Source organism: Pongo pygmaeus, chromosome 19 (genome assembly GCF_028885625.2).
Source record: "Pongo pygmaeus isolate AG05252 chromosome 19, NHGRI_mPonPyg2-v2.0_pri, whole genome shotgun sequence".
Lineage (NCBI taxonomy): Eukaryota > Metazoa > Chordata > Mammalia > Primates > Hominidae > Pongo > Pongo pygmaeus.
The window spans coordinates 68,611,921-68,630,007 of NC_072392.2; the positions used below are offsets into that span (position 1 = coordinate 68,611,921).

The 18,087-nt window shown below is 40.2% G+C and overlaps 2 pseudogenes; one reads left to right on the forward strand and one right to left on the reverse strand.

The window, feature by feature from the left end:
• Positions 1–8,215: 8,215 nt before the first annotated feature.
• On the forward strand, positions 8,216–8,325 carry LOC129018542 (small nucleolar RNA U13; annotated as a pseudogene).
• An 8,996-nt stretch (positions 8,326–17,321) lies between these two features.
• Positions 17,322–17,609, reverse strand: LOC129017656 (small ubiquitin-related modifier 2-like; annotated as a pseudogene).
• Between the last annotated feature and the right edge of the window lie 478 nt (positions 17,610–18,087).

Here is an 18,087-nt window from a genome sequence, read left to right on the forward strand (position 1 = left end):
ATCAGGCCAGTTAATAACCTTACGATAACCTCTAAATGTTCAAGTGAAAGGAACAATCACATATCTCTCACTTTAAATCAAAGCTAAAAATTATTAAACTCATTAAGAAAGGCATGTTGAAAGCTGAGATAGGCCAAAAGCTAGGCCTCTTGTGCCAAATGGTTAGCTAAGTTGTGAATGCAAATAAGAGTTCTTGAAGAAAATTAAAAGTACTACTCCAGTGAACACACGAATGATAAGAAACTGAAATAGCCTTATGCTGCTGATATAGAGAAAGGTTTAGTGATAGAAGATCAAACAGCCACAACATTCCCTTAAGCCAAAGCCTAATCCAGGGCAAGGCCTCTTCAATTCTGTGAAGGCTGAGAGAAGTGAGGAAGCTGCAGAAGAAAAGTTAGAAGTTACCAGAGGTTGGTTCATGAGGTTTAAGGAAATAGGCTGTCTCCAAAACATAAAAGTACAAGGTGAAGCAGCAATTGCTAATGGAGAAGCTGCAGCAAGTTATTCAGATCTAGCTAAGATCATTGATGAAGGTGGCTACACTAAACAACAGACTTTCTTTTTTTTGAGACAAAGTCTCGCTCTGTCGCCAGGCTGGAGTACAGTGGTGCAGTGGCATGATCTCGGCTCACTGCAACCTCCGCCTCCTGGGTTCAAGCGATTCTCCTGCCTCAGCTTCCTGAGTAGCTGGGACTACAGGTGCATGCCACTATGCCAGCTAATTTTTGTATTTTTAGTAGAGGTGGGGTTTCACCATGTTGGCCAGGATGGTCTTGATCTTTTGACCTCGTGATCCGCCCATTTCGGCCTCCCAAAGTGCTGGGATTACAGGCATGAGCCACCGTGCCCAGTCCCCAGACTTTCAATATAGATAAAACAGCCTTCTATTGGAAGAAGATGCTACCTAGGACTTTCATAGCTAGAAAGGAGAAGGCAATGCTTGGTTTCAAAGCTTCAAAAGACAGGCTGACTCTCTTGTTAGGGACTAATGCAGCTGATGACTTTAAGTTGAAGCCAATGCTCACTTACCATCGCAAAAACCCTAGGGTTGTTGTCTGGGTGCAGTGGCTCATGCCTGTAAACCCAGCACTTCGAAAGGCCAAGGCAGGCGGATTGCCTGAGGTCAGGAGTTCGAGACCAGCCTGGCCAACATGGTGAAACCCCATCTCTACCAAAAAATACAAAAATTAGCTGGGCGTGGTGGCCTGCACCTGTAGTCCCAGCTACTAGGGAGGTTGAGGTGGTAGGATCTCTTGAACGTGGGAGGCAGAAGTTGCAGTGAGCCAACATCACACCATTGTACACCAGCCTGGGCAATAGAGTAAGACCCTGTCTATAAACAAAAAACAAAAAAACCCAAGCCCTAGGCTTATTAAGAATGATGCTATATCTACTCTGCCTGTGGTCTAGGAATTGAACAACAAAGCCTGGATGACAGCACATCTGTTTACAGAAAGGTTTACTGAATATTTTAAGCCCATTGTTGAGGCCTACTGTTTAGAATAAGATTTCTTTCAAGATACTACTGCTCATTGACAATGTACCTGATCACCCAAGAGCTCCGATGGAGATGTACATGGAGATTAATGTTGTTTTCCTGCCTGCAAACACAGCATCCATCTTGCAGCCCACAAAACAAAGAGTAATTTTGACTTTTAAGTCTTATCATTGAAGGAATTTATTTCCTAAAGCTATAGGAAATGCCAGAGATAGTGATTCCTCTGCTGGATCTGGGCAAGGTAAATTGAAAAGCTTCTGGAAAGGATTCACCATTCTAGATACCATTGAGAACATTTATGATTCATGGGACGAGGTCAAAACACTAACATTAATAGGAGTTTGGAAGAAGTTGATTCCAATCCTAATGAATGACTTTGAGGGATTCAACACTTCAGTGGAGGAAGTAACTGCAGATGTGGTAGAAATAGCAAGGAACTAGAATTGGTAGTGGAGCCTGATGACTGAATTGCTGCAATCTCATGGTAAAACTTGAACAGAAAGTGGGTTTTTGAAATGGAATCTATTCCTGGTGAAGATGCTGTGAACATTGTGGAAACAACAACAAAGGATTTAGAATAATTCATAAACTTAGCTGATAAAGCAGCAGCAGGGTTTGAGAGAATTGACTACAATTTTGAAAGAAGTTCCACTGGTGTAAAATGCTTTCAAATAGTATCACATGTTACAGAAAAATCTTTCTTGAAAGAGTCAATCGACATAGCAAACTTCACTATTGTTTTATTTTAAGAAATTGCCAATTGTCACAGCCACCCCAACCTTCAGCAGCCACCACCCTGACCAGTCAGCAGCTATCACCATGGAGGTAAGACTGTTCATCAGCAAAAAGATTATGACTTGCTGAAGGTTCAGGTGATTGTTAACATTGTTAACTTTTTTTTGTTTTTTTAGCAATAATGTATTTTCTTTCTTTCTCTTTTTCTTTCTCTTTCTTTCTTTCTTTCTTTCCTTCTCTCTTTTTTCTTTCTCTCCTTCCTTCCTTCCTTTCTTTCTTTTTTTTTTTTAAAAGAGACAAGTTCTCACTATGTTGCCCAGGGTGGTCTTGATTTCCTGATTCAAGTGATCCTCCCACATTACCTTTTTTTTTTTTTTTTTTTTTTGAGACAGAGTCTCACTCTGTTGCCCAGGCTGGAGTGCAGTGGCGCGATCTTGGCTCACTGCAATGTTCACCTCCTAGGTTCAAGCGATTCTCCTGCCCCAGCCTCCTGAGTAGCTGGGATTATAGGTTTACATCACCACACCTGGCTAATTTTTCTATTTTTAGTAGAGACGGGGTTTCACCATGTTGGCCAGGCTGGTCTCGAGCTCCTGGCCTCAAGTGATCTGCCAGCCTTGGCTTCCCAAAGTGCTGGGATTATAGGAGTGAGCCACTGTGCCTGGCCAAACATAAATTTTATATGCACTGGGAAACCAAAGTATTCGCGTGACTCACATTATTGCAATGTTCACTTTATTGTGGCAGTCTGGAACTGAACTGGCAGTATCTCTGAGGTATGCCTGTATGTGAATTTTTATAACATTATTCATAATAGCCACAAGTTAGAAACAACCTAAATGCCCAGCAATGGATGGATAAACAAAATATAGTACAGTCTTACAATGGAATATTATTCAGCCATAAAAAAGAATGAAGTAATTGTACATGCTACAACTTGGATAAACCTCAAAAACGTTATGCTAAGTGAAAGAAGCCAGTTACCAAAGACAACATATTGTATGATTCCATTTATATTAACTATGTAGAATAAGGAAATCTACAGAGACAGAAAGTAGATTAGTAGCTGCCAGGGGCTGGAGTGGGTGGGAGGATAGGGGGATGATAGCTAAATGTTACAAGACTTGTTTTAGAGGTAATGAAAGTGTTCTAAAATTGACTGTGGTGACGGTGGCACATATCTGTGAATATGCTTAAAACCATTGAGTTGTACACTTTAAATGAGTGAATTGTAACATATGTGAATTATACCTCAATAAAGCTGTTCAAAAAAAAAAGAAAAGAGAAGTGCTCAAAGAATGAGCAATGGAGACATGTCAAAACAATACGGAAGCCAGCTAGAAGGGGCTTCCACTGGCTGGAGCTGGAAAGTTTGAGCATCACAATAAATAATAATATCAATGGATTATAACTTACAGAATAAAATAGGAATCCATGACTCTATACTGTTGTAAATACATGAATATGTGGGATGTTTGTTGAGAAATGGGCTAATTACTTATTCTCAAAGCACCTTTCCACAAAATGCTTATTAATTACAAAGAGAAAATCAGTAACTTCGCAGGGGAGAAACCTATCAGACACCACCTTAATCAAATGACCAAAGTGGACATCAACAGCAATGGGATAAATTAGAATCATGTACCATCTATAGGATGCAGTGAGAAAGACAGCATCACTTCTGTGATATTCCTGCACACAATGCATAACCTGAATCTAATCATGGAGAAACACTGAATGAGCCCAAATTAAGGGGCGTTCTAGAAAATAACTGGCTCATAATCTATAAAAGTGTCATTGAAGTTAAGAACAGATTAAAGAACTGTTCCAGATTAAAAAAGACCAGAGATAACTGAGAACTACATGGAATATGTGATACTGTACTGGATTCTTTTGCCATAAAAACATTATTGGGCAAACTGGTGAAATTTGAATAGAGTCTGTGCTGTGGATTAGCTGGCAGTAATCTACCAGTGTTAATTTTCTGATTTTGGTGGTAGTTTTATGGTTATCTAGGAGGATGTCCTTGTTCATAGGAATTAAACATTGAAGTATTTGAGTGGTGATGGCAACTTAATCTCAAATGATTTCAGGAAAAATGTTCTTTGTGCTATAGTGATCTTTCTGTACATTTGAGACTGCTTCAAAGTTAAAAAAATTCTACTATGGCTTAGAAGGGATTGAAAAAAAATCCATGCATGTGAAGAAGAAACTGGACTAATACCTGAAAACCAAGAGAAAAGCAAACCATAGAAAATACAGTCTCACAGGAGATCCAGATACTGGAGTTAGCAGTTGGAGTTTTGAACTAACTATCATTACTTAGTATAAGAAAAAAGATGAAAAGCTGGATAGTTTCACCAGATCATTGGAATTAATAGAAAATGAAGAATCAAGTGGAGTCCTAGAGTGGAAAAAAATATAATAACTGAAATTGAGAATTCATTTCACAGGACTAAAGGCAGATTAGATACAGCAGACGAGGGAATTAGTGAATTGGAAGACAGGTCAGTAGAAAATAGTTTGATTGTAGCATAGACAGAAAAAGGATAGAGAACACAAAAATGTCATTAATATTATATGCAGCACAATAAAAAGTTCTGTCATAGGTACTTCTGGAGTCCAAAAAGGAGAAGAGAGAGAGAATGGGGTAGAGGCAATATTACTGGCCAAAATTTTTCTAAAACTAACACAAGACATCAAGGTAAACAGGTTTAATACAAAGAAATCATACTTAGACACATTGTACTTAAACTGCAAAATATTAAATTCAAAGGGAAAAATCTGGGAAGCACCAAGAAAACAAAAGCACATTCCTGCAAAGAAACAACCATAGACTGACAAATTGAAATTATATTTGAGATGAAAATCACAAAATCTAAATATAGATTTTTTTTTTTAAACATAGCCCAGGTTGAAGTGCAGTGGTGTGATCTTGGCTCACTGCAACCTCTGCCTCCTGGGTTCAAGCAAGTTTCGTCCTCAGCCTCCTGAGTAGCTGGTGAAATTCCTGAGGTCAGGAGTTTGAGACCAGCCAACATGGTGAAACCCTGTCTCTATAAAAAATACAAAAATTACAAATACAAAAATTAGCCAGGCTTGGTGGCGGGCAGCTGGATAGTTTTACCAGATAATTAGAATTAATAAAAAATGAAGAATCAAGTGGAGTCCTAGAGTAGAAAAAAATATAGTAACTGAAATTGAGAATTTATTTAACAGGACTAAAGGCAGATTAGATAGAGCAGAAGAAGGAATGGATTCCTATTTCACCAATTTTCCTTTTTCTGTCTATGTGACAATCTAAGTATTTTCTACTGACCTGCTTCCAACTCACTAATTCCCTCTTCTGCTCTATCTAATCTGCCTTTTGTCCTGTGAAATAAATTCTCAATTTCAGTTATTATATTTTTTCTCCACTCTAGGACTCCACTTGATTCTTCATTTTTTATTAATTCCAGTCATCTGGTGAAACTATCCAGGTGCCGCCATCAAGCCTGGGTAATTTTTGTATTTGTAATTTTTGTATTTTTAGTAGAGACAAGGTTTCACCATGTTGGCCCAGCTGGTCTCAAACTCCTGCCCTCAGGTGATCTACCTGCCTTGGCCTCCCAAAATGCTGGGATTACATGCATGAGCCACTGTGCCTGGCCCTAAATATAATTTGAATGTATTTTGAATGGATGGGATTAACAGCAGATGAAATATCACAGAAGAAAAGGTCAGTAAACGTGAAGATATATGAAGACATTACCAGCAGAAAGTTTCTGAAAGGAAGAATGTGGAAAGAAATAACCAAAAACATAACAGAACCATGGTCATTCCCGGGATAATATCAAGTGCTCTGACATACTTGTAGTTGAAGTCCAGAAAGAGAGGAGAAACAGGAAAACAGAAAAATATTTGAAGAAATAATGACCAAAAGTTTTCCAACTTTGATGCAAACTAGAAACTCAAAGATCCAAGAATCTCAATACCAACTATAAAGATAGTAAATGACAGCAAGATTCATTATCAAATTGCTGAAAATCTGAGATGATGAGAAAATCTTAAAAGAAGCCAGAGGGAGAAAGAGACATTGCATATAGAGGGACAAAGACAACAATTATCATGGACTTATTGTTAGAGACAACATAAGCCAGAAGATAATAGAACACAATTTTTTAAGTTGTGGAGAAAAAAAGTACTCTCAACGTAGATCTCTAACCCAAGTGAAAATATCTTAAAAATGATGGTGAAATAAAGACTTTTTCACACACACAAAGAGTAAGAGACTTCGCCATCAGTCGACCTACACTATAAGAATGTTAAAGAGACTAGGCATGGTGGCTCACTCCTGTAATCCCAGCACTTTGGGAGGCCAAGGTGGGTGGATCACTTGAGATAAAGAGTTCAAGACCAGCCTGCCCAACATGGTAAAACCCCGTCTCTACTAAAATACAAAAATTAGCTGAGCGTGGTGGCAGGCACCTGTAATCCCAACTACTAGGGAGGCTGAGGCAGGAGAATTGCTTGAACCCAGGAGGCGGAGGTTGCAGCAGTGAGCCAAGATCATGTCACTGCATTCCATCCTGGGGCACAGAGTGAGACTCTGTCTCAAAAAAAAAAAAAAAAAAAAGAAATGTTAAAGAAAGTTTTTCAGGCAGAAGCAACATGATACCAGATGGAAACTTGGAGCTATACAAAGGAATAAATAGAACAAGAAATGGAAAATATGTGAGTAAATGTAAAATATATTTTTGTCATTTAAAATTTAGTTTAAAAGATCATCAACGACCTAAAGAAAAAAGAATAACAAAGTATTATGGGGTTATAACATATGTAGAAATAAAATGTATGATAACAATACCATGAAGCATAAAGGGGTGAAAAGAAAAAATGCCAGTTTAGCTGGGCGCGGTGGCTCACGCCTGTAATCCCAGCACTTTGGGAGGCCGAGGCGGGTGGATCAAGAGGTCAGGAGATCAAGACCATCCTGGCTGACACGGTGAAACCCTGTCTCTACTAAAAGTACAAAAAATTAGCTGGGTGTGGTGGTGGGCGCCAGTAGTCCCAGCTACTCGGGAGGCTGAGGCAGGAGAATGGCGAGAACCTGGGAGGCGGAGCTTGCAGTGAGCCGAGATTGTGCCACTGCACTCCAGCCTGGGCGACAGAGCAAGACTCCGTCTCAAAAAAAAAAAGAAGAAGAAAATATGCTAGTTTATGTTTCTAACTTTTACATGATGTGATATAATGTTATTTGGAGGAAAACTGTGATAAATTAAATATGCATATTGTAAACCTTAGAGCAGGCGTTGGCAAACTTTTCCTGTAAAGGGCCAGATAGTAAATATGTCAGGTGTTGAAGGCCATACAATCTCTTTTGCAACTGATTAACTCTGCTGTTTTATCAAGAAAGCAGCTGTAGACAATATTTAAATGAGTGAGCATGGCTGTGTTCCAATAAAACTTTATTTGTGGACTCTGAAATTTGAATTTTATGCCATTTTCATATATCCCCAAAATATTATTCTTTTGAATCATTTCAACTTAAAAAAATTTTTTTTTGAGACAGAGCCTTGCTCTGTTGCCCAGGCTGGAGTGCAGTGCCGCAATCTCAGCTCACTGCAACCTCCGCCTCCCAGGTTCAAGTGATTCTCATGCTTTAGCCTCCCGAGTAGCTGGGACAAAAGTGTGCACCCCCACACCTGGCTAATTTTTGTATTTTTAGTAGAGACAGGGTTTCACCATGTTGTCCAGGATGGTCTCAAACTCCTGGCCTCAAGGGATCCACCTGCCTTTGGCCTCCCAGAGTGCTGGGATTACAGGCATGAGCCACTGTGCCCCAGCCCATTTCAACTTTTAAAAATGTAAAGCATTTTGGGAAGCCAAGGTGAAAGGATCGCTTGAGGACAGGAGTTTGAGGCTGGGGTGAGTTATGATGGCTCTACAGCACTTCACTCAGGGTGAGAGAGTTAAGACTTTCTCTCAAAAACAGAGAGAGAGATTCTTTTGCTGTTTGTAAGCAAAATGGTCAGGTATTCATGGTCATGTGTAAGACGTGCCTCCCTCCAACCTTGTTACGATGTGGACGTCAGCACATTACCCATTTGATGATCTGACGTCAGGAGAAAAAAAGTAAAAAGTAGGCTGGGAGCGGTGGCTCAAGCCTGTAATCCCAGCCCTTTGGGAGGCTGAGGTGGGTGGATCACCTGAGGTCAGGAGTTCAAGACCAGCCTGGCCAACATGGAGAAACCCCGTCTCTACTAAAAATACAAAAAAATTAGCCAGGCATGGTGGCGGGTGCCTGTCATCCTAGCTACTCGGGAGGCTGAGGCAGGAGAATTGCTTAAACCCTGGGGGGTGGAGGTTGCAGTGAGCCATGATCACGCCACTTCACTCCAGCCTGGGCAACAAGAGCGAAACTCCGTCTCAAAAAAAAAAAAAAAAAGTAAAAATTATTATTATTATTATTTTTTTGAGACGGAGTCTTGCTCTGTCTCCAGGCTGGAGTGCAGTGGCGCAATCTTGGCTTACTGCAACCTCCGCCTTCTGGGTTCAACCGATTCTCCTGCCTCAGCCTCCCGAGTAGCTGGGACTACAGGCACGAGCCACCATGCCCGGCTAATTTTTGTATTTTTAGTAGAGACAGGGTTTCACCATGTTGGCCAGGCTGGTCTCGATCTTTTGACCTCGTGATCCGCCTGCCTTGGCATCCCAAAGTGCTGGGATTACAGGCGTGAGCCACCTCACCCAGCCGTAAAACCTATTCTTAACAAATCTCTCAGCCAGAAGAATTTCAAATAATTTACATAGATAGTCTGCCCTCAACCAGTGGAGCATAACTCCCCACTCCTTAAATGTGAGCTGGCATAAAGACTTCCTTCCAAAGATTACAGTGTGGAAAGGGAGAAAAATGAGTAAATTTAGAAAAACCTGGCAAATGCTAACCTCAGCTGGGTGATCAAAGTCAATATCAATAATGAGAAGTCAGGCCGGGCGTGGAAGTTGCAGTGAGCCGAGATCGCACCACTGCACTCCAGCCTGGCCACACAGCAAGACTCTGTCTCAAAAAAAAAAAAAATAATAATAATAATAATAATAATGTCAGGTTGTCAGTATGTTTTTTTGTTTGTTTTTTTTTTTTTGAGACAGGGTCTCCCTCTGTTACCTAGGCTGAAGTGCAGTGGTGCAATTTCGGCTTACTGTAACCTCCGCCTCCCAGGTTCAAACGATTCTTCTGCCTCAGCCTCCCGAGTAGCTGGGACTACAGTCCTACTCCATCATGCCCAGCTAATTTTTGTATTTTTAGTAAAGACAGAGTTTCATCATGTTGGCCAGGCTGGTCCTGAACTCCTGACCTCAAGTGATCTACGCACCTTGGCCTCCCAAAGTGCTGGGAGTACAGGTGTGAGCCACTGCGCCTGGCCTGATGGTATGTATTCTTGACCTGATGTGATGAAAATGGCACTTTTACCTTTGTAGTCTTCCTTTGTAAAACCGATAACCCTAGTTTAACCATGAGAAAAACATTAGGTAAATCCCAATGGAGTGACATTCTATAAAATGCCTGACCAATACTCCTCAAAACCATCAAGATCATCAAAAAAAAGGATAGTCTGAGAAACTGTCACAGATTTGAGGAGCCTGAGGCGATATGATGACTAAATAAATGTGATATCTTGGATGGGATCCTGGGTCAGAAAATAAACATTAGGTTAAAACTAAGGCAATCTCCCAAGTGCCCATTCATTGACAGGTGAGGGGGTAAACAAAGTGTGCGATATCCATACAATGGAACATTATTCAGTGTTAAAAAGGCAGCTGGGCATGGGGGTTCAGGCCTGTAATCCCAGCATTTTGGGAGGCTGAGGCGGGTGAATCACTTGAGGCCAGGAGCTTGAGACTAGCCTGGCCAACACACTGAAACCCTGTCTGTTGTGTTGTGGGGTGGGGGGAGGGGGGAGGGATAGCATTGGGAGATATACCTAATGCTAGATGACGAGTTGGTGGGTGCAGCACACCAACATGGCACATGTATACATATGTAACTTACCTGCACATTGCGCACATGTACCATAAAACCTAAAGTATAATAATAATAATAATAATAATAATAATAATAATAAAAGAAAAAATAAATAAAAAATAAAAAAGAAAAAGGTTTTGATGAAAGAAAAAAAAAAAAAAGAAAAAGTTAGCTGGGCATAGTGGTGCATGCCTGTAATCCCAGCTACTCGGGAGGGTGAGGCAGGAGAATCACTTGAACCCAGGAGGCAGAGGTTGCAGTGAGTCGAGATCACACCACTGCACTCCAGCCTGGGGGATAGAGTGAGACTCTGTCTCAAAAAATGAATAAATAAAAAATAAATAATAAAAATTAAAAGGAAAGAAATTCTGACACATGCTACAACATAGACATTACGCAAAGTGAAATAATAAGCCAGTTACAAAAAGACAAAGACTGTTATGATTCCACTTATATGAGACACCTAGGATATCTAGAGAAACAGAAAGTAGAATGATGGGGCTGAAGCCAGGGGCTGAAGGCAGGAGGAAATGGAAAATTGTTTAATAGTATAGAGTTTTAATTTTTTAAGATGAAAAAGTTGAGATTGGTTGCACAATGGTGTGAATATGCTTAACACTATTGAGCTCTATACTTAAAAATAGTGAAGATGGTAAATTTTATGTTAAATATGTTATACCACAGTTTAAAAAAATACTAAGGAAATCAGGCCAGCTGCTGTGGCTCACACCTGTAATCCCAGCACTTTGGGAGGCCAAGGCGGGTAGATCACTTGAGGTCAGGAGTTTGAGACCAGCCTGGCCAACATGGTGAAACACCGTCTCTACTAAAAATACAAAAATTAGCCGGGCACTGTGGCAGGCATCTGCAATCTCAGCTACTTGGGAGACTGAGGCAGGAGAATCATTTGAACCTGGGAGGCAGAGTTTGCAAATAAGCTGAGATCACGCCACTGCACTTCAGCCTGGGTGACAGAGTGAGATCCCATCTCAAAAAACAAACAAACGAAATACTAAGAAAATTTGAATAGAGTATGAACTTTAGTTAATAATAATGTATCATTTTTGATCCATTAATTGTAACTAATATACTATGCTAATAATAAGGAAAACTGGATACAAGATGTATACAAATGCTGTACTATGTTCATGATTCTCTGTATATCTAAAACTGTTCTAAAAATAAAGTTTATAACTAAAAAAAACCCAACATTCATAGCTCATGAGCCATAAAAACAGGCCATGGGGCATATATTTACCACTGCCTTAGAACAAGTACTAACAAATTTTAAAACAGTATAGGTAATTAGACAGTAGTAGAGATAAAATAAATATTTTAAAATATTCAATTAATTCAAAAGAAGGCAGAAAAATAGGAAAAAGAAATAAAGTATATATAGGGCTAATAGAAAACAAATGGCAAGATGGTAGGTTTAAGCCCAATGATGTTGACAATTACATCAAAATTATCTAAATATTCTAAGACCGAATTATCAAACTGGATAAAATAAAACAAAGAACAAGACTCAATTTTATGCTATCTTTAATACATAAGATTGGCAACTAATAATCTCAGAGAAATGATGGAAACCAGGAGACAATTGTATGATGTATTTGAAGGCACAGTGGCTTATGCCTGTAATCCCAGCACTTTGGGAGGCCGAGGTGGGAGGATCACATAAGGCCAGGAGTTTGAGACCAGCCTGGCCAACATGGTGAAATTTCGTCTCTGCTAAAAATACAAAAATTAGCCAGGCATGGTGGCAGGCGCCTGTAATCCCAGCTACTTGGGAGGCTGAGGCATGAGAATGGCTTGAACCCAGGAGGTGGAGGTTGCAGTGAGCCAAGATCACACCACCGCACTCCAGCCTGGGTGATAGAGTGAGATTCGGCATAAAAAAATATATATATATATATTTGAAATGCTATAAAATAACTGGCAAACTAGACAAGTGAAAATATTCTCTAAAAGATGAAGAGGCTGGACATGCTGCCATGCACCTGTAGTTCTAGCTACTTAGGAGGCTGAGGCAGGAGGACTGCTTGAACCCAGGAGTTTGAGGCCAGCTTGGACAACATAGTGAGACTCTGCCAACAAGGAGAAGGAGGAGAAGAAGATTCCATTCTGACATGTAAGAAGCTTGGAAGTAAGTTGTCACTCTGCCAACAAGTAAAAAGCTGAACCAATTGAAAAATCAACAACTTCCTCTTGGATTCATCACAGGGAAAGCTGCTGTACCCAAAATTGGAGAAATAGACAGGTGGAGATGGAGAATCACAATTTACCAGAGCAGAAGAAACACATTAGCAAAAATCCCCCTGGGAACCAGACCTGAACTGTAATTGATGAATTGTTGGAGGCTCAATGTGAACAAGTCTGAGAGTTAAAAATTACAGGGGGAGGCCAGGTGTGGTGGCTCATGCCTGTAATCCCAGCAGATTGGGAGGCTGAGCTGGGTGGATCACCTGAGGCCAGGAGTTCGAGACCAGCCTGGCCAACATGGTGAAACCCCATTTCTACTAAAAAAATACAAAAATTAGCCAGGCATAGTGGGACATATCTGTAATCCTAGCTATTCAAGAGGCTGAGGCAGGAGAATCACTTGAACCAGGAGGCAGAGGTTGCAGAACCAATATTACACCACTGCACTCCAGCCTGGGCAACAGAGCAAGACTCCATCTCAAAGAACAAAAAAATTCCAGAGGGAACCTAGTTACAGGAGGGACCCCCCAACACACACACACTTTTGTGAGTTTTACTTACCTCCAGGGGGTTAACCAGGTTCTCATATGAAATATGCCAGAGCATTCTGTTCAGCTTCACAAGGCCTGCCCTCAAGAGGAACTATTTTACCAGAGCCTAAACTATTGGTTTTTTTTTTTTTCAGAGCCTACAATTTCACAGGCTCTTTAAAAGATTGAGGCAATCATAGGTTAGAAAGCACTTCCCCCTCCCACACTTTACCACTACATTACTAAAGAAACTGCAGTTTATTTTGCTCAGCACATCAATCATGTCTCGCTATCCAAAACAAAAAACAAAAAAATTATGAGACATGCATACTGAAGGATAATAGAACACAGTTTGAAGGGACAGAGCAAGCATGAGAGCCAGACTCAAATATGGCAGGGATGTTAGAATCATCAGGCCAGGAATTTAAAAATAACTATGATTAATATACTAAGCAGGGGGCGGGCACAGTAGCTCACGCTTGTAATCCCAGCACTTTGGGAGGCAGAGGCAGGCGGATCACCTGAGGTCAGGAGTTTGAGACCAGCTTGCCCAACAGTGAAACCCCTGTCTCTACTAAGAATATAAAAATTAGCTGGGCGTGGTGGCGGGTACCTGTAATCCCAGCTACTCGGGAGGCTGAGCCAGGAGAATCGCTTGAACCTGGGAGGTGGATGTTGCAATGAGCCGAGATTGTGCCACTGCACTCCAGCCTGGGTGACAGAACGAGACTCTGGTCTCAAAAACATATATATGCTAAGGGTGCTAATGGATAAAGTGTACAGCATGCAAGGCCAGATGGACAATGTAGACAGAGAGATGGGAATTCTAAGAAAGAACCAGAAGGAAATATTAAGAGATCAAAAACACCATAACAGAAACGGTGAATGCCTTTGATGGGCTCATCAGTAGGCTGAACACAGCTGAGGAGAGAATCTCTGAGCTTGAGAATATGTCAATAGAAACCCCCCAAAACAGAAGAGAAAACAATCTTCTTTCTGAAGACTGAAAACACGCACATAGATGCACCACACACGCACACACAAAGCCCAGAATAGAATATCCAAGAACTGTGGGACAATTGCAAAGAGTGTAACATACACATAATGGGAATACCAGAAGGAGAAGCAATAAAGGAACAGAAGAAATATCTGAAGCCATAATGACTGAGAACTTCCCAAATTAAAGTCAGACACCAAACTACAGATCCAGGAAGAATTTGAGAACACGAGGCAGGATAAAAGCAAAAAAAAAAAAAAAAAAAAAAAAAAATTACATCTAGGCATATCCTATGCAAGCTGCAGAAAATCAAAGATAAATACAAAATCTTGAAAGAAACCAGAGGAAAAAACCAACTTCCTCATAGAGAAGCAAAGATAACAATTACGTCTGGCATCTCCTCAAAAACCACGTAAGCAAGAACAGAGTGGAGTAAAATAGAATCATGCACCACACAAAGACATTTCGGTCAATGATGGACCACATACAATTGTACGGTGGTCCCATAAGATTATTACACCATAACTTCACTGTAGCTATTCTACATTGAGATATGTTTAGATACACAAACACTTGCCATTGTGTTACAGTCACTTACAGCATTCAGTACAGTAACATGCTGTACGGGTTCATAGCCTAGGAGCAACAGGCTATCTCACACAGCCTAGGTGTATAGTAGGCTCTGTTATCTAGCTCTGTGTAAGTTCCCTCTATGATGTTTGCACAACGATGAAATCACCCGATGATGCATTTCTTCAAATGTATCCCTGTTGCTAAGTGATGCATGATTGTATTTAAAAAGTGTTGTGAGAGAAAAACCATCTAACTAGAATTCTGGGACCTGTGAAATTATCCTTCAAAAGTGAAGAAAAAATAAAATGCAAAACTATATATTTTCAATTTACAGAAGATAACATAGGAGAAAGCCTAGATGACCTTGGGATTACTTTTAAGATAAAACACCAAAGGCTTGATTCATGGAAGAAAAGATTGATAAGCTGGACTTAATTAAAATGAAAAACTTCTGCTCTGCAAAAGACACTGTTAAGGGAATGAGAAGACAATCCACAGACGGGGATTGTCTTTTTTTGCAAAAGACATATTTGATAAACAACTCTTCCAAAATGTACAAAGAACTCTTAAAACACAACCATAAGAAAACAAACAATCCAATTAAAAAATGGGCAAAAGATCTAAACAGATACTTCACCAAAGAAGACATACAGATGGCAATTATATATAAGAAAAGATGCTTAACATCATATGTCATTAGGGAATTATAAATTAAAACAACAATGAGATACCATTACATACATATTAGGATGGCCAAAATCCAAAACACTCACAACACCAAATGTTGGCAAGGATATGGAACAGGAACTTTCATTTGTTGCTGATGGGAACGCAAAATGGCACAGCTACTTTGAAAGACAGTTTGGCAGTTTCTTACAAAACTAAACACACTCTTATCATACGATCTAGCAATTTTGTCCCTTGATATTCATCCAAATGAGTTGAACACTTATGCTACACAAAAAAACCTGCAGATGAATGTTTATAGCAGCTTTATTTGTGATTGCCAAAACGTGGAAGCAATCAAGATGTTTTTCTGTAGGTGAATGGATAAATAAGCTGCAGTGCATTCATACAATGGAATGTTATTCAGTGCTAAAGAGAGTTGAGCTATCAGGCGGTGAAAAGACATGAAGGAAACTTAAATGCATATTACTAAGTGAAAGAAGCCAATCTGGAAAAGCTACCTACTGGGTGATTCCAACTATATGGCATTCTGGAAAAGGCAAAACTTTGAGGATAGTAAAAGATCAGTGGTTGCCAGGGGTGGGGAGAGAGAAGGATGAACAGGCAGAGCACAGAGGATTTTTAGGGCAGTGACACTATTCTGTATGATGCTACAGTGGTGGATATATATCATATACATTTGTCCAAACTCAGAATACTTAACACCAAGAGTGAACCCTAATGTAAACTATGGTCTTTGGGTGATAACAATGTATCAATATGAGTTCATCTATTGCAACAAATGTACTTTTTTTTTTTTTTTTAAGACAGAGTTTTGTCTTATTGCCCAGGCTGGAGTGCAATGGCATGATCTCGGCTCACTGCAACCTCTGTCTCCTGGGTTCAAGTGATTCTCCTGCCTCAGTCTCCCAAGTAGCTGGGATTATAGGCACACATTACCACTCAGCTAATTTTTGTAGTATTATTAGAGACGGGGTTTCACCACATTGGCCAGGCTAGTCTTGAACTCCTGACTTCAGGTGATCCACCCACCTCGGCCTCCCAAAGTTCTGGGATTACAAGTGTGAGCCACTGCTCCCCGCCCAAATGTACTATTTTGATAGTAGCAGAGAGACTATATGGGGACAAGGGGTTTATGGAAAATCTCTGTGCCTTCTGCTCAGTTTTTTTTAAAAAAACAAGAAGTTTATTTAAACAACAAGATGCTTGACTTGAAGGGAAAACTATCTAGGATTCTTTTTTTTTTTAGAGTAACTTCTCCCTACTTAAAGACAGATTGCCCTACATGTAACAGCTATGTACAAAAAAGTTATAAAATTGTCCTTGGTTTTACAATGACAAATGAAAAACATTAAAATTCTCCAACTGAACAAGGTATGCAAGGATTTTTATGTTTTGTTGTTGTTGTTGTTGTTGTTAAAACAGTGTGAGCAAAATAACTTACTGGAATATAAAGATAGGAGCTGAATGAACATGCAGCTAATGGAGAAAGGGGGTATTTTCACAGAATCAGTATTTTTCCCCATCCCGTCTCCACACGACGCCAATCAAAACATACCATTGGCTGTTTACTTTTTAAAAATGCAATATGCTTGTGCACATATACCAGTTACTTTATGTACAATAAAGGAATGGGGAAGGGGGAAATCAAAGAACAGAGAAAACTATATTGTAATAGTCAGGATGGGGTGGAACCAAATTGCAGTTTTCTAATTGAGAATGTAATCTTGTAATCTTGGTCTTTAAAGAACTGAGTTCTGGAGTAAAGAAGCAGGTTCAGGCCGGGCGCAGTGGCTCACGCCTGTAATCCCAGCACTTTGGGAGGCCGAGGCGGGTAGATCATGAGGTCAGCAGTTCGAGACCAGCCTGACCAACATGGTGAAACCCCGTCTCTACTAAAAATACAAAAGAATTAGCTGGGCGTGGTGGTGAGCGCCTATAATCCCAGCGACTTGGGAGGCTGAGGCAGGAGAATTGCTTGAAACCAGAAGGCAGAGGTTGCAGTGAGCCAAGATTGTGCCACTGCACTCTAGCCTGGGCAATAAGAGCAAAACTCTGTCTCAGAAAAAAAAAAAAAAAAAGCACTTTCCCTTCTCAGTAGACACCTCCCACCTGCTATTGGAACACATCAACTGTATCTTCAGCCTCCATTTCCAACTGTGCAGCTATGTCTGTTTCATTGAGTGGTTGCCCGTCAAATTGGAATCTGATTTGCCTCATTGACAATCCCTGTCATTCACAATAGGCTTTTATTAGTTTACTGAGTGGTGTATGCCTCTTAATCTTAAACTGCACCACAGAACCATCCTGCCCCACCACCTTCAAATCAATATAATCATTGCTCTTAGTCTTTACTCCTTCCTTGGGCTTTTCATGGGCCATGGCGAGTGCCAGAGTGTCCTCAGCTGCTGCTTCACAAAAGAGGTACCAGGTCCTCACTGAACGAGCACACAAGCAGCACCAGGAGGAGCAGAAGAACCCTTCTGCTCAGTTTTGCTGTGAATCCATCCATTGCACATCCTACAGGCAATTGAGATATTATGATACTATAATGACTCTGCACTAATAAATTAGAAATTTTGGATAAAATGGTCAAAATTTTTGAAAAACAACAAATCTTATGGAACACCATGTATAGTCCTATGTCTATTAGAAAAATTGTACCAGCAATTAAACATTTTCCTACAAAAAAACTTCCAAATGGCTTAGCTGCTTAATTCTTCTGAACATTAAATAAAGAAATAACACCAGTTTAACACAAACTCCTTCAGAGAATAGAAAGAACACTTCCTAACTTTTTGGATGAGGGCAGCATAACCTTGATATTAAAACCGAACTAGGACATTACACCAAATGATAA